The 23,114-nt window shown below is 32.1% G+C and overlaps 1 protein-coding gene across 1 annotated transcript in view; it reads left to right on the forward strand.

Annotated features, from left to right (window-relative positions):
- The first annotated feature begins 21,446 nt into the window (after window positions 1-21,446).
- LOC134848163 (uncharacterized) overlaps window positions 21,447-23,114 on the forward strand; it is a 17,122-nt gene continuing 15,454 nt past the window's right edge. Inside the window, exon 1 of the mRNA XM_063865522.1 lies at window positions 21,447-21,648. The gene's annotated coding sequence lies outside the window, so the exon portion shown is untranslated. The remainder of the gene's footprint in view (window positions 21,649-23,114) is intronic.

Raw genomic sequence — 23,114 nt, forward strand, 5'->3', positions numbered from 1 at the left:
TGAAAAGATTTGCCAACCTTTAAAAGTTTGATTTTTTCAAAATACCACATGTGTAAAACTACTCTCAGACAATTCATGTCCTTTCCAATGCATTGTATATGCACGACGGCGTTCAAACGTTTGGTGACTCTATTTATAAGTAAACTAAAAGTTTTGTCACTTGCGAACACAACCCAAATACTTTGAGAGTAAAATCAAATTAAAAAAGTCTAAATGCTAGTCATACAAGTTCCATTTTTGAAAAACCATAAATCATAGACTTTTCATGCAGTTTTCTGTACTTATGGAATTGCATGAAAAGTGTATGAGTAGCCTTTTTGGTCAACCCTTATATCTCTTGTCTTCTCTAGCTCTAATATTTTTGTTTAAAAATTTTGTTTGAAAATTCTTCGCATTACTGAGCTAGTCTTAATTTTTGCTCTCGGTGCTTTAATTTTCAATAGCCAAAGCAATCGCGTGCAGTCTGATTTGATTTCTGATACCATTTCAAAAACATTGTTGCTCAGACAGCAGTTGACACTTTCTGTTCTTGTTTTTTTTTTAGAAAAATAGAGTTTATTGTACAATCATTTTTCCTTAAAAAATCCTGAAGTGAACTTTATATATGTGTTATCTACATGTACAAGAAGAGTATTTTTTCTTGCACAGCTAATCTAATATTTTCACTGATTTTTTTGTAAAAATATGCTTTTATGAGTCCTTTCAAAAAAGTAAAGTACTACTGCTAAACACTTTCAGAAAAACCTTTGAAATGTCGTGCAAATCCAAAACGTATACGTTACAGAAAAATTAGTAAATGGAAGTTTTCACATCAACTTTTTTCTTCATTTTCTAAGCATTGTAATAACTTAACACGGTTGAGGAAACGCTCATTTACGCTGTAGAGCATTAAATCTCGTTTTTTATTTAAAGAAAAATAAAGATTTTTCCAAATTTTGGTTTTTTTATTTGTGAGACGCAGTTGGGATACATGGAAAAAACTTTTAACAAAAACTTCGGTATTCCTTTAAATTGTTTCCGAACTATGAAATTAAAATTGCATAAAAATGAAAATTATTATTATTTTTTGTTATCTATTTGAGTCTGCAAACTGTTTTAAGATTTGGGTACTTTTGAGGTTCAATAAATAGTAGAACCGGCAAGTATAAATTAGGAGGAGAAAAATTTTTAAGGAAAAAAAATGTTTTCAGAGAAGTTTGAGTCAAATTGGCTGCTCAATATAACTGAATTTCGGAAGGTACAGGCGGGATAGCTCGTCGGTAATTTTGCCTGGACACACCTAGCAGCTGTTCTTTTGTTTTAAATGGATTTTGAGCCACTTGTTTTTTTGATTGTGAATTTTGATTGCAATTGAGTACAAAAATGGTTATTGCAATTCACTTCTATGTGCTAAAAAAAAATTTGTGTGACATGTATCTGACATTTGAATCCATTTAAAAATCAAACTCATTTAAAAAAAAACAAATAATGCTATTTTGTTCCGACCTTCATGACAAAAACAACAGAATATTTGTGTTCGGGTGATTTTTTTTTTCAGACAAATTTTGATTTTTAACTAGCTATTTTTGACAAAATTTGTTTATATCATTCAAAAGGTAATGTTGTTCTAAGCTCAACTTTAAAAAAATATTTTGACTGTGATCTTTTTTTTGTAAAGCAATGGGGATTTAAAGATTGCCATTTTGGTTAATTTGGGACCCTTAGGCGCTGCTTATGCGTAAGTGGAGATTTAATCCGTCTTAGAAATCATTCTAAAATAGTTGCAGCAGGCCATTTGCCAAAATTTCTATGTTACTAGAAACGGAATCTACTGCTTGGTACTTTTGTACGCTTTGAGTTTCAAAATATATACCCAAATCTTTTTTTTGAAAAGTTCATATATTGTTTTAAAAACGAATGCTGCCTGATAGAACTTATATAGCAGTCGTAACACTTGGGGCTTCGCCTTGATAAAAGCAGTCTGGTTCATATATCAAATTAAACTAGCAACTAGGCAATTTTAAAAGAAACAGCTTCTTCTAAGACTTAAAATTATGCGTTGAAGCTGGATTCTGAAGAAACTTGGCTACGCATTTGCTGAATTATTAAATTTTCATACCGGACTTTTATTCAATTTGTTTTGTGCAGAATCGATGATGGACAAATTTTTCAATTCTTAAACGGATTGGTTATGTTTCATGGACAGGCTACTTCGAGATTTGAATCAATGTGAAGATCAAAAAATTCTTCTTCACGCCAACGATACCTGAAGTACGATACCAAAAATGATGGGAAAGAAGATCATTACCTTTTCAGACGGCATGTTATAATTTGCACCAAAACTCAAACAAAAAAAACAAATCTTGAACCAGTAAAACAAATTGAGCTTTTCAAAAAAAAATTGAGAGGTGAATGAGGTGCATAAGAAAAATAAATAAGGCGAGTAGACAGCCTATAAATTTTCCTACACAAATTAAAGAACACTAACTACTAACTGACATCCAAACAGTTCTATTCAGACTGACTGCAAAATATTTGTCCAGAAACTGAAATAAATTCCGCTTTTGATGTCTAAATTCTAAACATACGACCTTAATGGCCATAACCTGTCTCGGTCAACGGCTTTGGAGCCAATCTTTTCGTTCAGTTAAAATAGATACGTAAATGAAACTGTTCAACCTAAATGAATCGTACAATTATATTAATTGTTTTGGAAAGATAATTGACACTGCAAAGGAGAATAAAAAAAACTGTATAACAAATCTGTAAATTTCATACTTTAAATTGACATTCATGGTAGTATAAACGTCGAAAGAGCAAAACATATTTTCACATAACCTTAAATTAAGACATAGCCTCGGGAATTTAATGGTGATGTTATAAATGAAATAGTAAAAAAAAATGGGGATAAATGGATATTTAGGCTCTCATGTAAATGAAATAACTAGTAGGAGAAAAAACAAGAAAGTTGCAAGATAGGATTCTTACTAAGTAAGACTCTCAGCGAGATCTCTAAATGCTCATTGAAGTTCTTTGTTGTCTTCAAGATGTTTTCAAAATTTCTATAAAAAAGGAAAACAACCGTTCACAAATACTCTCATCGAACAATGGCTTGACACTGAAAATCTTCTCTTCACATTTCAATGGAAAAAACTGATAATGCATTTTTCTCAAAAATCTGAGCGGCAATAAATTACATATCAGCTAACCTAAAGAAGCAATCAGTCAGAATGAAAGTGTTCTACACTGAATTTTTTTTACTATTAACAGTTTTCTAATATAACAAAAATCATTCACGCCAAATTCTAGCCGAAATCATTTTTCAAGAAATTAATTCTGAAATTTTTCTCTTGTGATAAATTGATGTGGTAATGCGGTATCAGAAACCTTTCAGAAGAAAAAGTGATTTGAAAACTAGGCCTGACTTCATTTATTGTCAGGAAAAACTATTAAATGAGGAATGGTTTAAAGGGAGAAATGGTCGAGAGTAATGATACATCATTTAAAATCATGAGATCAACAAACAACGCAATTCTAAAATAACTTCACTTAAAATGATCCTCGTTTTTTGAATTACCATACTGCTAGCATGTGCGCAGGGTTAATTTTTTGCTAATTTGATATCACATTAGTACAGCTAAATTGAATGCGTTCTAAACTCAATGAAAAACAAAAAGGACTTTCAAACAGTAACAAAAAGGAAACAGTAACGAATTTCAAAAAATCCATTAAACAGAAAATAGCTCACTAGCTCAACAGAAAATGAAAATCAGAAACTCCGGAAAATGTTTTTACAAAAGCCGGCAATTTGTTTCAAAATAACCCGGAGAAAAATTGAGCAGGAAGATCACGAGTTAGAAAGTTACAAGTTTAACGCAGGAAGATCAGCAACTGAAAGATACAGTCAAGCATCAATTGAATCAGTTAAACAACCAAAGCTTTGCAGCTAATTTGCAATAGATGAAACACAAAAAGCTACCAAACGATCCATTTAAAACACTGAATCTTTTTAACTAGGTCTGTCTGTTCGATAGCGGAATTTAGAAAATGAACACTGCTTTTAGACACCAAAGCGAACCTCAACGCTTTTAATTTGTACAGCAGAACTTGGCTTTGAGACGGTGCTTTCGAAATTTGCGATATTAAGTTTTATTAGCTTTTAGCATTTCACAGACAGCCAGATTGGGTAAAATCCATCTTCATCTATGCACTGCTCATCAATATACGCATATCAAACTGTTAACGTTTTTCTAATTGCACAACAACGCTTATTGATGACATTAACCGAACTTTTCTATTTGATTAAATTCAAAAATGCAGCGTTAATTCGTTCATAAGCAAACTGATTTTCAAATGTTGAACCCACCTCACTCAAACCTATATGCGGAAAACATCAATTCAACACTTACAAATTTTTATAAATCAACTACCGAGCTTATTTTAGCAAGCAATTTGATTTCTGCATAATCTGAAGAAAATGAAAAAAGTATTGGAGTCCAAACTGGGCAACACAGTAGACTTTGAGCTTATAAGAACTAGTTTAAGAACACTTTGCTATGACTCATACGTTGAAGCAGTCTGTTAATCAATCCAAAACAATTGCTATTATTTTTTACTTGGTTGGGAATAGAAAAGTTTCGAGATTTTGCATCCTGATTTTTGCCAAAACACATCAGAAAAAAACTATGAAGATATATTTTGCAGCCCAGCTTGTTTCAAAGTTTAAGTTTATTTCCTGAATGACAAGTGAAAGCTAATTCACTTTTTTTGCAGTGAAAAGTTATCATCTGTTGAAACTTCATTTTCTTTTTTTGAAAATCCATTTCCCAACTGCTTTTGTCTGAGAATCCCAACCCGAACTCTATTCTGTGATCAGATTTTGGCATGGAAGGTGCAGTCACCTTTTCTTCCATTAGAAATCCCAACTTGACTTGTTGACTGGCAGTACTCCTTATAGTAGATATTCTAGACAACAAGAATCTTAGAAACATTGCTTCTTGGTAATCGAAGTAGCAATCACGTATATTTTCATTGATGAAAGGATTGTACGCCATTTCAACAATTCTTGACACATAGTGGTTTGATGAACGGGAAAACAAAAAAGTTGCAAAATGAGTAATTAAAGGAAAAATTATATTTCAATTTGAAGTTTTCTGAACAGAAAAAGCATTATCTGTTTGTCAAAATTGAAGAAATCGAACCAGAAAGATAATGAAATCGATTTCCGTTTATTCTCTTTCAAGAAATAATACATTCCGATTTTCATTTAAAACTTCCGATACAAATTGCGTCGCACTTCCTGCTTTTCTAGGAAAATGACTCTGTTTTGGTTTGTAAAAATATACTTGATTCCGTTTGGTATTGACTTTGTTTTTTAAACTATAAGTATATCATCAAAGTAAAGAAAACAATTTCAATCTAGGATAAGTTTAAGTGCTATTTTTTCAATGCCTACATGGTGGAGCGGTTAGAACACGTGACGGCCACTCTCCAGATTGTCGGTTCGATCAGCAAAGTGAAAAAAAAAATGTCAAAGTGAAAAAGAAACGTAAGGCTAATGTGGATTGGACTATTAAAACATAAAACAATGGGCCATTGGTGCAGGCCATTAGATTATCAATTATAATTAGGCTGATGTGGAGACCAATTACATCCAAAATATATCATTTAGTTACGTTTTTATCAGTTAAAAAATCCTTATAGTTTTGTCAGTGAATTTTTTAATAACTGCGATTTTTCATTTTTAACCTTTTTTGATCAACGAAATATGCTTTTATCTTATTTTATTTATACTTAATAAACTGCTCGATAAATTATATGTTTTTTGTTTCATCATATTTCAGGGTTGCTATGATGATATTTGACACAATTGCTTAACTTGAGATTTAGACTAATGACAAATTTTTGACTTTTGGCAATTTGACATTGTTTTTACTGGAATTTGAATATAATATGCTAGACTTTTTACCATAAAAGTTGTATTTGGAAGCAAAGTATCATAACATTCTTTTGTGTTTGTTCCTCATATTCAGAAGGTTTTTGTTTCATTTCTTTTTCCCCTTCCTCCGCGCAAACAGATTTTGGAACTTTGATCTTTATTGATTCTGAAGGCGACTGTAATTGTGTTGGTTTTTTTTAGGACTTCTAAGACAAACTATTTTATTACGTTAAATGAAACTGCCAAATTTAACCAATTGCAAATGAAAATTCGTTTTACGTTGAATACTGAAGAAACTTGGAGTTTGCTGACTTTTTTAGTTATCAGAAAAGACTTGCATTTGAGTTTTTTTTTGAAAAATTAAAATTGCATCAATTTGTAATTTATAAGGGGTCATTTATAGTTGCATCAGCTTTCAGCCCTGATTGTTGGGGTTTGTGGCAGGGGCGGATCTAGGATTTTCTCGAGTGGGGGGGGGGCGTATCTTCAAAAAAATTCGAAAATTTTGTCGAACTTTTTTTTAGGTCGACCAATTTTTCCCCAAGCACTAGGAGTTTTCCCCAAGCACTAGGAAATCCATGTTTTGGCCAGATTTTCTACGCCGCAGGCAAAACTTTGAAAAAAATTAGGCCAAAAAAGACGTTTTTAGGGTTTTTTCGAAAATATTGACCAAAAAATCGCGTTTTTTCAGCGCGCGCTCCCCATCAAAATGAGTATATATTGGCGCCGAAGGCGCGTTTAGAAAATTTTTAGGATAAGTCACCATAAAAATTGAAATCTTAAAATAGTACAAAGGGGGGACCCTTTGAGTCGGCAGGGGATCGAATCTCTGAGAAGAGAAGCGTCAGCGCCCCCTAAATCCGCCCCTGGTTTGTGTTTTTTTTGAAACTGTCGCACCGCCAATTTGAAAGCGAAAACGAAAATCCATAGTCTGGACAGGGTTCTATGGTCGCGGAAAAAGTCTGAAAATACTGTAACTAGGTCGCAATGGTCTGGAATTTAGTCGCAACGTGATCAAAAATTAGGCGCTACTTATTTCAAAAACTATTCACGATATGGTAAAAAGTGGGTCGCTGCAGGCTTGCTCGAAAATTGAAACGATGTGAAGATCAAAAGTTTCTTCCGCCCCATGCTTCTTAACGACCTTATCACAAGAAAGCGAGAAGATAATTACTTCTTTAGTTTAGATGGCATATTATAATTTTGTAGCAAAAAGTACAAACAAGCGCCAGTAAAAACATCGAGTTATTATCATAAACATTTTGAGAGGCGATTGGGCTGCATGTAGATGCAAGAAAACGGGGCCACTGTTCAGCAGGTTTAAAAAATTGCATTTTTTAGAGAAACAAGACACTCGTATCAGGGCGAAGCCCTGAATGCTCCGACTGCCTTTTAAGGTCTATGGCACAAATATTCCCTTACTTTTGGAACGAAAGTCGGAACAAAAACGCAAATACTTCTAATAGTTTAAGCAACCTGTTAAATTTTTAGAAACATTTTTCTGACATGAATTGATTTTCGACCAAGTTTTATTCACTGACTGCAAGTCATTGTCCTGAAACAATATCTGCGTTAACAGACTAAAAATGACGGAAATTTCATTAACTGAAAAAATGCAGAGGGTTGCCTTTGTAGCCGATCTTTTTGTCAGCTCAAAAACAGATTGCTAAAAGAATTTTTTGTGGAGCATTGAATTGAGCTGTTATATAAAATGTATACAAAAGGTGATTGAGCTGCATTAAAAAAAAGCTTACTTCACAGAAACATCACAAAAGCACGCTTTAGGGCAATACTCATGGTTGCAAAATACCAAAAATCTGAGTATATTGCTTGTCTAAACTTGAATACTTTCTACAAGATGTGCGCTGCAGAAAGTATCAGAAAGATCCCAGATCAGTGAACCGATTCACCTAATAATTAAAAGAATTGTTTAATCAATTTTTTATAGAATTATTTTTTCCTGGCCTAAAAAGAATAATTTCAAACTTGCGGGGCTTGTAATAAGCTCCTCTTTGATGGATTTTTAAATTCGTTTGTGGATTTGAGGAACGATGTATTCATATTGTACAAAACTCTGAATAATGCAATTTGGTCTTTTTTATCTGACCTCTGTTTTCTTAGCATCGATTTAATTACCTAACACTGTTAGATATAAGCTCGAGAACCTATAAAAACTCATAGAGAAGCATGAGAAAAACCAAAGAAAGGATGAATGATACACTAGAAAATGAAAATTATGATTTTTAAAAACAAACCAAGTTTTTGAGACTATTTCTAGAAAGTCACTTGAGCAGAATAATACCCGGGTTGACTTCCATAGAAGAAAAATGCTTATCATACAGTTTCATATAAGAAGTGTATGGAAAAAATGCTTATCATACAATTTTCATGTATGAAAATTATAAAAAAGTCATTTCGTCATAGAAAAAATAAATTTTTCAAAAATCACCAAAAAACGTGTCTGGGTAACTTTAAATAGATTTAAATAAGTATATCTATGATAGAGGGCATATTGACAATCAAAAATATAATTTTAATTTCGGTCAGAAAAATGCTTATCATAAAGTTTTCATGTATGAAAATTGTATGATATGCATTTTTTTCATAAACAAAAATAGAAATTTGAGGTAAAAAATTTTTAATCCCTTTTTTGACTGCAAATTTGCATTTGTGCTAAATGGTAATTTTACGAAAAAAAAATTTGCATGCAAAATTTGACATTTTTGTGTTTATAACGTAGTCCACGATGAGTTTCTCACCCAAAAAACCCAAAAAAATTACATGAAAATGTTTTTTTTGTAAGCACGATTATTATCTTTTGTTTCATTTGTTAAGATAAAAATAAACTTGGAAAAAAAACTGGCCTTTTTTCTCAACCATCATAATTTTCAAGCTAAAAATTATCTAGCCATATTCAAAAAGTTACTTTTTTGGTATTTATTTCCATGTGAAAACGTTAAAAAAAACTTTTATGGCTAAAACCACCAAACGCAGTTTATATGCGTGGTAACTGCCAGTACACTCTGGGTTTTCTCATGACAAAACATCCTTGGCTAGTGTTTCGGTTGAAACAAAAACTTTCGCAATAAAATTTTTTTGAATTTTCATTTATGGAAAAAATGCTTATACAATTTCGTAGTATGGAAAAATGCTTATCATACAATTTCATATATGAAAAAATGCTTATTTTGCTATTTTCATACATACACTTTTACTCTATGAAATTGTATGAAAGAGTATGATAAGCATTTTTTTCATATATCAATGTTGGATGATAAGCATTTTTTGTCAACCCGCGTATATAATATTCATAACTTTAAAAATGACCACGAGCTCAAACAGGAAGATCAGAAGTTCAAGAATTAGTTCCACCAGGCATCAACTATTTTCCATAACAAGCCATATTATTATAGCAATTTTCCAATTGATAAAAGACAAAAAAGCTATGGAAATTATAATACCCTTCAAAATTAATTCTAAGCTTTTTTTTTTAAATTGAGTAACCGATAACAAAAATTCTATAGATTTGTTTAAAAATCAAGGAAAACCAAAACAAAGAAAAATTGAAACTTTTTCAGCAAAGTAATTGCTGTAGGACTAGTTACTAGATTTTCCAATTTTGAATTGAGATGTCTTGAATACTCATTGCAGAGTTCGGCAAAAAAAATTTTTGATTATATTTTTTTATAAGTTGGTTATACTCCAATTTGCAAATTACAACTGCAGAAAAATTCTGTTAAGTTCTTCACATTAACACATGTATTTTGCTCCTTTTGGCTCTTTTCAACTTTCCCACGTTGATTTTGAAACATTCCAAAGAGAAGACTAAAAATAGCCAAACAATGAAAGTATCGAGTCAGAATTATTCGAAATTAAAATGTTACTGAGAAGTTTCGAGCTCCAATATATATATATATATATATATATATATATATATATATATATATATATATATATATATATATATATATATATGCAAACAGCGTAGGCTTCCAAGCGTTTCTAGTTTACTGAGTCTGAGTCAAAAACTGGACAACTGTCGTTTTTTTTGTATCGTCAAAATGCCAGAATTTTTATTTACACCTTTTAAGACGGCAATAAAAAAATTTTGCTTTTATTCTTTCATAGAAACTAGAAAAAAAACAATAAAATTAATTTTTTCGAAGCAAAATGGGTATTTAGCACTTTTTTTCACCAATGCAATTATCTTCAATCAAAATATTTGCGTTCACCTCATCTGATATTATAACAATTCATGTGCGGACCAATTAAACCACGGGGGAAAAGTAAGGAAAAAAGCCATACCATTTTCTGCACCTTCTGATTAGAATTTAGTATGAACCACTTGCCACAAGATATTTATACTTGGTTACTGCACCCCTTTCTCGGTTCTAACGTTATATGGTTTATCCTGGCACAAATTCAAAAGCGTATTTATAATAAAAAGTTTTGTGCTTCTGTTTTTACTTGTTATAAATACATTTAAAGTTGAGGCTGCCTAAAATTTTTGGGGTCTTTATTGTGCATTTAAGAAAAAAGAATTTTTGCTCTTGTTCGCAATATCGTTTTCATGGACAATGGTCATCTTTATCTTTCTGTAAATTTGGCCGAATTTTCTAAACAGCCGGCAAAAAAGTTGCGTTTTTTTTCGACGCGAGCAACCCCCTTAAGTTTATGGTCCATCACCCAAAAATGAATATCTCAAAATAGTCCAAAGGGGGGACCCTTTGGGTCGTCAGGGGGTCAAATCCCTGAGGGAAGAGGTGCTACAGAATTGCAAATTTCGAAATTAAGTGAGAATGAGGAAAATAGCCCAATCGAACTACTGGTGTTAGTTTTCAGGTGGAGTATAAGACAAAAAAAATCTCCCTCCTCATTTGAAAAACTTCGTGTTAAGCTTATAAAGGAAATCGATTTGTAGGCTACCAACTCAATGATATGATGAGCTCCCAGGTCAATGTCCACTTAGGGCTTTTTGATGCAATGATGCCCTTTGCCCGCCACAGTGATATCTCAATGCAAAACTCTCCACTTCTTCCTTTTTTACGAAGTCTTTGAATCATTCGAACCCTTCACTCACCCATGTCTTGACCGTTTCGGGTTTGTTTAATATCAGTTTTGGTTTCAATTTGGACTATTGTGCGCCAAGACATTCTGCTACCACCTGGGGGTTGTCAAAATCCAGCTCAGCACTCCGGAACTCCGAGGGGTCCAAGCAGAGATTTTGACCTAGCCAATTCAGAGTTGTATAGTCATTGCTGTGCTCTTCTCGAGATTCGCTTTCGGCATGAAGCCTGATGTTGGTAAGTTGTACCCACTGTAGAGAAACCTTAGTAGGCACCTTTTATCAAAGGTATTCATTCGCTTGATATCGGTGTCTTTGATGAGCACGTCTCAGCTCCATAACGCAAAACACCTCTGACGGATGATTTGGAAATTCTCGATTTGATGCTTTCTATAATTTGCCTTTGACTTCAAATAACCTTAGGTTGTTGAAGCTTCCGGCAGCTTTTCCTTTCTGAGTTTCGACTTTTTTTGATATGTCGTCATTCAGTTGCATACTGTTTCGCAAATAATTAAGATGTTCTTTTCTTTCTATTTTTTCGCTGTTGACAGTAACTTTCTGGACAACTCAGTGAGAGCAGAACTGTCTCGTCGACATTTACTTCTTATCCAATGTACGCTTTGTTTTTGGACACTCGATCATGGTGGTACTCTGTGTCTTCCGGTTTATCGTCGAGCAGAGCAATGTCATCTCCAAAATCCAAATTCGCAACAACCATATCGTCTAGTGCAATTTCAAGACCTTCTGTTTCGAGTGTTCTGGATAATGCGCAGTCGATGGCCGAATTGAAGAGAAAGGTTACCAAAATTAACCCTTGTCTAACAGCCTCCGGCAGCCTCGTTTGGATTTCAAACATGCGTGGTTTTTCATTGCGAACCTCTCGCAAGCTGGCTCAACCGAAATGTGTACCGGTATTTCTGCAGCTGCTCTAGAGGTCTTTTATTCCAGCATGTTTCCAGCTGTTGCCAAACAGATCAATTACCGTGTACAAAATTCTTCGCCACCATCCTTCAGTAGTACTGGGGGCATGAGTGATAGCGCTCGAAATAGTTTTTTGTTCGTTTTCCTTGTGTTTTCATGGCTAGTTTTACGGGCACGCCACATCACAGCTATCACTGTTGATGCTGCTTGAGATCGTCACTGCAAAAAATGCAGAGGTGAGCTTTTTCCGGATGCCTAAAAAGATAAGCTTCTCATAAACAGATTTTGATATTTTGATAATCACTGACTATGAAAACTATGGCTCGCGTCCAGAAAATTCGTCCAAAGAAAATTCAGCTGATGTGAAACTCAGACATTTCAGCAAAAAAATATTCAATCACGGCAATCACTGATATTTCAGCCAATACGACAAAAACTAGAATTTTTTTGAAAGTATTCGATAGAGACCGCTGCAATTGCGCCATGGTGTTGGGAGCTTTTCCATAGTGGGTAGAGCTCTATACGAAAATTAGAGCCGGCGACCTGAATCCAAGAATGATCTGCAATTCCGACTTTTAATCTAACCTTTTTGAAAAAGTGGCTGAATTGTCTGCAACTTATTTTTCTGTGTACGTTTGGCTGAATTGACTGAATTACAAATTGACTGTATCTTATATAGCCAAAACGATTGTGCGGCTCGATGTCTTTGTCTTAAAATTAATGCTAGGGCATAATTTTTTTTACTTTCGCTTCCTTTTCCAACAAATTCAAAGAAAAATTACTTCCCCTTAACTTGCTGGGGAAAAACCAGAAAAGATCCGTATAACTCAATTGCACCGAAGAATTGAGCATTGTATTATACGGGTATAGACGGGTAATTTGCAAGGAGTTTTCACTAAAAAAAAACGTTCTCTTCACCCAATGGCATGGATTTTAACACAGGAGTAGAGCTAAACAAAAAAATTTACCATCACGTTCGAATTAGAAATTGAAAAGATGAAGTTAGGAAGAGTGACTGTGCTGAAAATAAAAATCTCTAACGAATAACTAAATATAATCTCGCATAAGATCCAGATTGTTGATAAACTGAATTTAATCCCGCATAAGATCCAGGGGCTTGCGTAGTAAAACTTTCGCCATCCAATTTACTTCATGAAACAACTTGAAATTTTTCAAAGTTTAATAGCTTGAATGGCGGTTCTAAAAAATTATAATTTTTGCGAAACATTTTGTTCTTCAAAAAACTTGAAAACTGTTTTATGAACCGATTTCTTTTTTGAAGTAACTTGAAAATCTCAAAGAGTAGCTTGCTTAGAAAAACTTCAGTTTTTTTGCGAACCAATTCGGTGTTCAAAATATATACGATTATTTGAACTTTCATAACGTGAAAAGTTTGCATGGAAAAACTTGAAATATTCGGTATAAAAACTTCAACTTGAACATTTCAAAGTTTTATTGCTCGCTTACAAAAACTTTATTTTTTCCTGAGGCTATTTGATCAGAGTAGTAACTTGAAAATTTCAACTTGACATTTAAACAATTTAATGACTCAAATTTCAAATTTTAAACATTTTGCCATCTGATTCGTTTCGTCAAATCGCTTGGAACTCATAGCTTGAATAGCTTGCTTAGAAAATTTCAAACTTTTTAGCGAACTTATTCGCTTTATGAAATTGCTTGAAAAATTTGGAAAATTTCATCGCAGAATTAGATTATTTAGAAAACTTAAAATTTTTGGCATACGATTTGCTTTATGAGAATTTCTTCAAAGTTTCACAGCTGAAATAGTTTTTTTTTGAAAATTTTAAACTCTCTCTTTTTGATTTTTTTTAGGAAAACACTTTAAACATTTCAAATCTTCACAGCAAGAAAAGCTTGTTTAGACTAATTTAAATATTTGACCATCCGATTCTTAAATTGAATTTAGTTGAATTATTTCAAAGTTTCATAACTAATAGCTTGCTGAGAGAAATTCAGTTTCTTGTCATCTGATTAGCTCTTTGATAAACTTGAATTATTTCAAAGTATCATAGCTGGAAGGGCCTGAACCAAACAGCTTGAATCGCAAAATGATTTGGTCAAAGAAAAACGAAATATTTAAAGAGTAAAAATTTTTTTGCGGGAATAGCTTGCTGAAAAAAAAAATAATTTTTCCCAAAACAGTTTGGCCTGATAATTAACTCGAAGTTTTCATAGCTTGAATTGCAAAGAAAACCCTAAAACGTTTGCAAACCGATTCGAGTTTTGAAACAATTTGAAACAAATTAAATTTTTGTCGTTTGAATAGCTTGCTTAAAAACTCAACTTTTTTGCAAAGCGATCTGGTCTGTGAAATAATTCTATGTTGGAATAATTCAACTTTTGATCAATTCAATGGCTTCAATATCAAATTTTAAACACTTTGCCATACGATTTTCTTCATCAAATCGCTTTAAATTTATAGCTTGAATAGCTTGCTTAGAAACCTTTAAACTTGAAGTAACTTGAAAATTGTTTTGAGATCCGATTGGTTCTATAAAGTAACTTCAAAAAATCAAAGTTTCACAGCTGGAGTAGCTTGCTATATTTGAACTTTTTGCGAACTTAGATATACGTAAAATTTTTGCAATTGGATTCGGTCAGTAAAAACAATTTCACTTATTTGAATTTTCATAACTTGAAGAAGTAGTTCGAAATTTTAATTTTTCGCGAACTGATTTGGTCTATGAGAGAACCTAAAACTTTCAAAACTTATAGTTTACTTACAAAACTTTAACTTCTCGCAAACCAAATTGGTCTATGAAACAACTTGAATCATTTCAGATTTTTTTCGTTCCAATAACTTGCTTATGAAAACTCAAATTTTGGCAAAGGGAATCGTTCTGTGAAATAACTTGACGTTTTAAAGCTTGAACTGCTGCCTAAGAAGCCTAAGAAAAAACTCATTTTTTTGCCATCCAATCTGCTCTATGAAATGACCAGAATTAATTTATCAAATTTTGATAGCTCCAATACCTGAGTTAAGTGAAGCTTGAACTGTTTCCGAACTGATTTGCTCTAAGAACCAGTTTGAATTAATTAAACGTTTGATCAATTCAATGGCTTCAAAATTAATTTGTAAACAGTTTGCCTTCCATTTCGTTTAAGCAAAATAGCTTGACTTACTTCGAAAAGTCATATCTTGAATAGCTTGCTTACAAAACTTTCACTTCTCGCAAAGCAAATCGGTCTATGAAACAACTTGAATCATTTCAGATTTTTATCGTTCCAATAACTTGCTTATGAAAACTCAAATTTTGGCAAAGGGAATCGTTCTGTGAAATAACTTGACGTTTTAAAGCTTGAACTGCTGCCTAAGAAGCCTAAGAAAAAACTCATTTTTTTGCCATCCAATCTGCTCTATGAAATGACCAGAATTAATTTATCAAATTTTGATAGCTCCAATACCTGAGTTAAGTGAAGCTTGAACTGTTTCCAAACTGATTTGCTCTAAGAACCAGTTTGAATTAATTAAACGTTTGATCAATTCAATGGCTTCAAAATTAATTTGTAAACAGTTTGCCTTCCATTTCGTTTAAGCAAAATAGCTTGACTTACTTCGAAAAGTCATATCTTGAATAGCTTGCTTACAAAACTTTCACTTCTCGCAGAGCAAATCGGTCTATGAAACAACTTGAATCATTTCAGATTTTTATCGTTCCAATAACTTGCTTATGAAAACTCAAATTTTGGCAAAGGGAATCGTTCTGTGAAATAACTTGACGTTTTAAAGCTTGAACTGCTGCCTAAGAAGCCTAAGAAAAAACTCATTTTTTTGCCATCCAATCTGCTCTATGAAATGACCAGAATTAATTTATCAAATTTTGATAGCTCCAATACCTGAGTTAAGTGAAGCTTGAACTGTTTCCGAACTGATTTGCTCTAAGAACCAGTTTGAATTAATTAAACGTTTGATCAATTCAATGGCTTCAAAATTAATTTGTAAACAGTTTGCCTTCCATTTCGTTTAAGCAAAATAGCTTGACTTACTTCGAAAAGTCATATCTTGAATAGCTTGCTTACAAAACTTTCACTTCTCGCAAAGCAAATCGGTCTATGAAACAACTTGAATCATTTCAGATTTTTATCGTTCCAATAACTTGCTTATGAAAACTCAAATTTTGGCAAAGGGAATCGTTCTGTGAAATAACTTGACGTTTTAAAGCTTGAACTGCTGCCTAAGAAGCCTAAGAAAAAACTCATTTTTTTGCCATCCAATCTGCTCTATGAAATGACCAGAATTAATTTATCAAATTTTGATAGCTCCAATACCTGAGTTAAGTGAAGCTTGAACTGTTTCCGAACTGATTTGCTCTAAGAACCAGTTTGAATTAATTAAACGTTTGATCAATTCAATGGCTTCAAAATTAATTTGTAAACAGTTTGCCTTCCATTTCGTTTAAGCAAAATAGCTTGACTTACTTCGAAAAGTCATATCTTGAATAGCTTGCTTACAAAACTTTCACTTCTCGCAGAGCAAATCGGTCTATGAAACAACTTGAATCATTTCAGATTTTTATCGTTCCAATAACTTGCTTATGAAAACTCAAATTTTGGCAAAGGGAATCGTTCTGTGAAATAACTTGACGTTTTAAAGCTTGAACTGCTGCCTAAGAAGCCTAAGAAAAAACTCATTTTTTTGCCATCCAATCTGCTCTATGAAATGACCAGAATTAATTTATCAAATTTTGATAGCTCCAATACCTGAGTTAAGTGAAGCTTGAACTGTTTCCGAACTGATTTGCTCTAAGAACCAGTTTGAATTAATTAAACGTTTGATCAACTCAATGGCTTCAAAATTAATTTGTAAACAGTTTGCCTTCCATTTCGTTTAAGCAAAATAGCTTGACTTACTTCGAAAAGTCATATCTTGAATAGCTTGCTTACAAAACTTTCACTTCTCGCAAAGCAAATCGGTCTATGAAACAACTTGAATCATTTCAGATTTTTATCGTTCCGATAGCTTGCTTAAGAAAACTCAAATTTTAGCAAAGGGATTCGTTCTGTGAAATAACTTGACGTTTTAAAGCTTGAATTGCTGCCTAAGAAAATTTCATTTTTTTGCCAACCAATTTGCTCTATGAAATGACTTGAATTATTTATTCATTTTTTAATAGCCCAAATAGCTGGTTTCAGAGAAGCTTGAATTTTTCCCGAACTGATTTGCTATAACAAACAGTTTGAATTAATTCAACATTGGATCATTTCAAGGGCATCAAAATAAATTTTAAACGTTTTTTGTCCAATTCGCTTCAACAAGTTGCTTGAATTACTTCAAAAGTTTTTATCTTGAAAAATTTGCTCAGTAAAGTTGAAATTTGTGGCATCCAATTTGCTTCGAAAGATTTTTTTCATTGGTTCATAGCTGAAATAGTTTTCTTTGAAAATTTTAATCTTTCGCCATCTGACTTAAATACGAAAGTACTTGAAAATTAGCATATCTTCTTAGCAGGAAAAACTTGCTTAGACTAACTGAACTAATTGATCATCCGATTCACTGAACGGTTTTAGTTGAAAACTTATAAAGTTTCATAACTAAAAGCTTGCTTAGAGAAATTCAATTTTTTGCCATCCGATTAGCTTTTCGAAATTACTTGAAATATTTCAAAGTATCATAACTTGAAGGGCCTGAATTGAGAAGGGCTTGAGTTGAAAAGCAAAATCATTCGGTCTAAGAGAGACGAAATATTTAAAGACGAATTATTATAAGTTTCTTGTTTCTTGGCTGGAATAGCTTGCTTAGTAAAAATTTAACGTTTCGCTATCCAATTTACACCATGAATTAACTTGAAACATTTCAAAGTTTCATCGCTGTAATTGCTTTCCAGAAAATTTTGAACTTATTGCAAAATAATTTGGTCTATGAATGGCTTCAATGGCTTCAATTGCTTCCATAGAAATAAGTAAGCCGTTTGCTATTCGATTTGCTACATGAAATAAGTTGGAGTATTTAATTTTTTCCTAGCTAATTTATTTTTTGCCATCCAATTATCTCTATGAAAAAACTTGATATAATTTTTAAAAAATCTTAGCTTGAATGGCTTCAAACAAAAAATTTTATATTTGTTTTACAATACGATTCGGTCTAAGAAACAACTTGAACTATTTCGCAGCTTGTGTAGGAAAACTTGAACGTTTCGCCATTTGCTTTCGTTCATGAAATTACTTGAAACATTTCAAAGTTTCATCGCAAGATTAGCTTGCTTGAAAAATTAACGGAAACTGGGTCGATCCATGATACGACTTGAAATATTTCAAAATTTGTAGGTAAAATAGCTTGCTTAGAAAGTCTTCAACTTATTGCAGAATGATTCGGTCTTCAAAATAACTTGAAATTTTTGATGTTTCATTGCTTAAAGAGCTTCAACAGAAATATTTTAACTTTTTGTCATCTGATTCGCTGCATGAAACATCTTAGAACATCTCAAAAATTCTAATCTGGAAAAATTTTTTTAGATAACTTTCAAAATTGCGCCATCCAATTTCATTCAATTTTCCTAGCCTCAATAGCTTGCCCTTGAAAACTGATTTTTCTTAAGACCAGATGTGGTTTATGAAATTTAAATTTTTTAAACAGATTTACAATATAAATTTTTGAAAGTTTGATAAACTTAAATTTTTGAAGTTTCTTTGCTGGATCAGAAGAACAAGTGTTTAGCTGATTAACCATATGAGACGGGCTTGTTAGTATATCTTTTTTTGAAATAAAAAACTTGACGCAATGTGTAACTAAATGAAATGTTTTAACTCTGTCGACCGCAACCTTTAAGAAAATCCTTACGGTTCAGCGTTTAAAAAAAGTCAACAATTTTTTTCTCAAAAATCTGGAGTACTCTAGATTTTTTTGAAGAAGTCTTCTCTTAAGTCAAAATCAACTCAATTCAACTTCAAAACTAGACGTTTGCTGTCCTATTTTTGTCTGAGTTTTTGCGTGCTCAGTTTCATTTCAGCCTGAAATGATTTTTCTAACAACAGCAACCTCCCTGCTTAGAGAAACTATTATTTTGCGCTATGAAACAATCAGAAATTTTTCGAAATTTAATCTCTTGTATAATTTTTTTCTATAAAAAACGAATTTTTTTTTGAGTTGATGATTTGTAGTTCATACCCTTGAACAGGTCGCGATAACTTACTTTTTCGTGGATTGATTTTTGATTTGTTATTAAAGTTAGGTTCATTTCTTTTGTTAAAACGAAAACAAACTCCACCATCAAACTCCTAACGTAAAAAAGTCACGAGAAAAAGATCGACTTATTTTTGAAAACAGAATTTAATTATCAAATATCCCAGTGGAATAAAAATTTTATAAATCGATCTAGTATCAATTGAAAGTCTTATTGCGTTATACACGCAATGTTTCCAATTTTCTATCGAGCACAATGTTTAAATAGTCTTAGATCAGAAGGTTCAAGCATCACTCTCAAGTCTGAAAATTTCTAGAATTCTTCATAAAAAAATCCAAAATTTGTCAAACAAGATCAAATCGATTCAACTTCAATTCTAGACAGTAACTCCCCTCTTTTTTAAAAAAAACTTTTGCTTTATTAGGTTCATTTCAGCCTGAATTTAATCCAATAAAAACACTAACCTCCATCCTTGGAAAATCTTTTTTTTCCCGAACCGAATTACTCTATGAAATCACTTGAATTATTTCATCGTTTCATGCTTGAATAGCTTGCTTGGAAAAACTTAAACTTTTCGCTAACCGATTAAATCTTTAAACTGAGTTGAAATTTCTTAAAATTTTATAGCTTGAAAAGCTTGCTTAGAAAACCATAACGGTTAGAAAACCGTTTCAACTATAAGATGACTTAAAAAATTTCATTTCTTCAGACTTTTTTTTAGCTTACTTAGAAAAACTGAAACTTTTTTTGAACCAATTCGGCCAATGAATAAGCTTGAAACATTTCAAAACTTCATGACTGGGAATAGCTTGGTGAAATAATTAAATCTTTTCGCGGATCGACTCAGTCTTCAAAAATAACATTGAAAACTTCGCTTGAAAAAACTTAATACCTTGAATAGCTCCTCTAAAATCTTTATTGCTTTTTCGCGGACTGATTTGCTATATCAAATAACTTATAATAATTCAGAATTTTACTGCTTGAATGATTTAATTGGAAAAGTTTTCGCCATCCGATTCCAGCTTGCTTAGAAAAACGTTAGTTTTTCAAACATCGTTTCAGCCTATGAACTAAAATGAATAATGCTAAAATTTAATCAGTTGAGTTGCTCCGAAAGAAAAACAAAAACTTTACGCTATCCTTATTTCTCATGAAATCAACTTAAAACGCAAATTTTTATAAGTTAGCTTTTTTTTAAAAAAAAATACGTTTTTTGCGGATTAATTTGTTCCATGAAATTAGTTTCAAGGTTTCAATGGTTTTCTTTGAAAAATTTTATAGAAAAATTTGATTTTTTTTTGCAAACCGGTTTGGTTTTTGAACCCTTCAAAGTTTTATTGGCTGATTGGCTTTAATAGAAAAACTCAAGCTTGTTTCATTCTTTTTTCTTCATGAAATCCTCTGAATTAACTCATAGTTTCATAGCTTGATTAGATTGCTCAAGAAAAATTTGATTTTTTTGCCGACTGAGTCGCTCCATGAAATAACTTGAAATATTTCAAAGGTTCGTCGCTTGAATAGTTTACTGAGAAAAACTTTATCTTACGCTATTTAATTCACTCTATGAAGCAACCTGAAATTTTTTTTCAAACAATTTTTTCATTGAATTTTTTTTTCAAACAGATTTACGATATGATATGGCTGAACTTGAAATTGATCGAAAATTCATTGCTTGAATAGTTCGATCAGTAAAACAACTAAGTTTTTGCAATCCGATTGATTATTGGAGACGGGCTAGCTAGTTACGTTTAAGTGTGAGTGGCTAGCTAAATAAGCTCGCCTTCTAGAATCTTTCAAATACTTCATTTTTTTCGACTCCTGACTGGCTTGGGTTTAATATGATAAATTACTTTACATCTTGTGATGCATCATTTTTCGTGGATAACTCAAAACCAAAACAAAACGCCCGATGTTAAACCCCCCACATTTTTCAATGGATAGAACTATGAGTTTTTTTTGCAATCATTATGAACTGTTTTTTTTTTATAAAAACCTGTCATTTTTCAGAGGTTGAGAGAATTGATTTGAAATAGTTCAAGAAACGTCAACTGCATAAAATAAAAAAGTGAGTTTTTTCAAAATGTTGTAAGAAAAATAATTTTTTGGATCAATTTTTGTCTGGGGAATCATTTTCAACTGCTTTTGTCTCCTAGGTGTTTGCATATTTACTGCTTGATATTTATATTTTTGTTTGCTTAATTATCATAAATGTTGAGCCTAATTTTCTCTGGCAATGAGCCAAGTCAAAAATTCTGTAAGCGAGTCTGGATTACAATGAATATTTTTTGGCCGCTTACAAATTGTCGGACGGCTTTCTGGACCGTTTTCAATAAAGCATCTGGCTTTCCGCTTGACTGTTTTTTATTATTCCATCTATTTTTACTCAATTCTTAATCTCCTCTATTGGTTTTGAATGAGCTTGGAAGCAGAATGTTTTCAGTTTTAATCCCGAATTGAAAAAAAAAACACAAACAACTACCTTTCAGACAATGCCAGCTATTACCGATCCTGGTTTTTTTAAAAAGCCAAACCTTGGTTTTGACAATAATCCAATAGCAATTTTAACCAACAATCCTTCGTGATATGACCAATAACTCAATTAGGTAAGAAATTAATTTGAGATTTTGAATCCAGTCAAAAAACAAATCAACCAAGAAAGTATGATTAAAATGCCAAACTTTGAGTTCAAGTTCTGTTGCTAATTTAAGTTCAGAAAGTATTGCAAAAAATTGACGCAAAATCAGGCACGACAAATCATTATCAAAAAAAGCGGAGTGATATCTTATTTTATAAGACTTTCGTTTGTATCTCAAACTACTTCAATTTTTTCCAAAAAAAATTCAGTGTCGAGAACAACTGATCCGAGTTTTTTTTGCCCTTAATTTAATTTCAAGCATGTCAATTGAGCAAGTAAGTGTTCGAAAAAAGCTGTTATTCAAACTTAGTTTTTCACTAGAAAACTAGTTTTCAAAGCTTCAAATAGAGCTTTCTTCTGCGCAAAATTTTAAAAATAATAACAAAAAACTTAGAGCGAAAATAATTTCATGAATTTTTGTTCATTTTTGGTTAAATTTTTTTTCTTTTTCGAATTCCAGATGTATGCCAGATGAATGTAAATGTTCACTAAATATTTTCATTTATTTTATTGCATTCAATGAGTGCTAAATTGTCAATAGTCAACAGTTCTTGGGACAATTTAGCTTCATTATTACTTTGGGACAGCTCGAAAAGTTTGGTCGATCATTGAAAATGCTGATAAAAGCTGATAAACAGTGGTTTTTGTTAACATTTCGAAAGTTTGAAAAATTTATATATTTTGTCACAAAATGTTTCTTGAATTGATATCTAACAGGCTTTTTTGCTTCAAAAAACAAGCAAAACTAACGTTCTGAAAATTTGGTTAGACATACATAGCCCTGAATTATTGCTGTATTCAAGACAAACCTAGAAAACCCTTATTTGTAAAAGATTAAAATGAACAAGACTGGTCGAGTCAAGGCAAAACGCTAAATTTTTATATTCCGACTGCCCTTCAACGTTTCCAAAATTGTTTTTGGAAACATCAATTGAAAAAACCCAAAAAAAACAAAAGATACAATTTTTTTTTCTGATTTTGTCAAAAATTCCCCCATTCCCACACGTTATGTTAAGTAAAATATGATATTCTTAGCGTCCTGTAACATAATAATTGGAATAATAATCTTGCTTCAGCTCAGTTTGGGACCATTTATAAGCATGACCGGAATGAATATCCGCTTACATGTTAATAGCGCCAAATTTTTCGTGCGTTAATGGTCTCAAATTAGCCAAATTAGCATTGTTAAAACCCAATCCAATAACCTTTCAAAAATCAGCATCGGTAATTCTTTTCAAATTCAAGCTCAGAACGTCACTGGATGTTAAGGCTAACAAAAAGTAGCTCTAACTAATCCTTTTGGGTCTAATTTACAATGTTTTACAAAATGTAACTCTATTCTGAATCGTCATTTTAATAAATGATAAAATAGCACTTACACTTTTTTGGAATAATTAAAATTTTATTAATAATAGAGAGAGACAGTTTTCATTA

The sequence above is a fragment of the Symsagittifera roscoffensis genome, chromosome 6 (genome assembly GCF_963678635.1).
Source record: "Symsagittifera roscoffensis chromosome 6, txSymRosc1.1, whole genome shotgun sequence".
Lineage (NCBI taxonomy): Eukaryota > Metazoa > Xenacoelomorpha > Acoela > Convolutidae > Symsagittifera > Symsagittifera roscoffensis.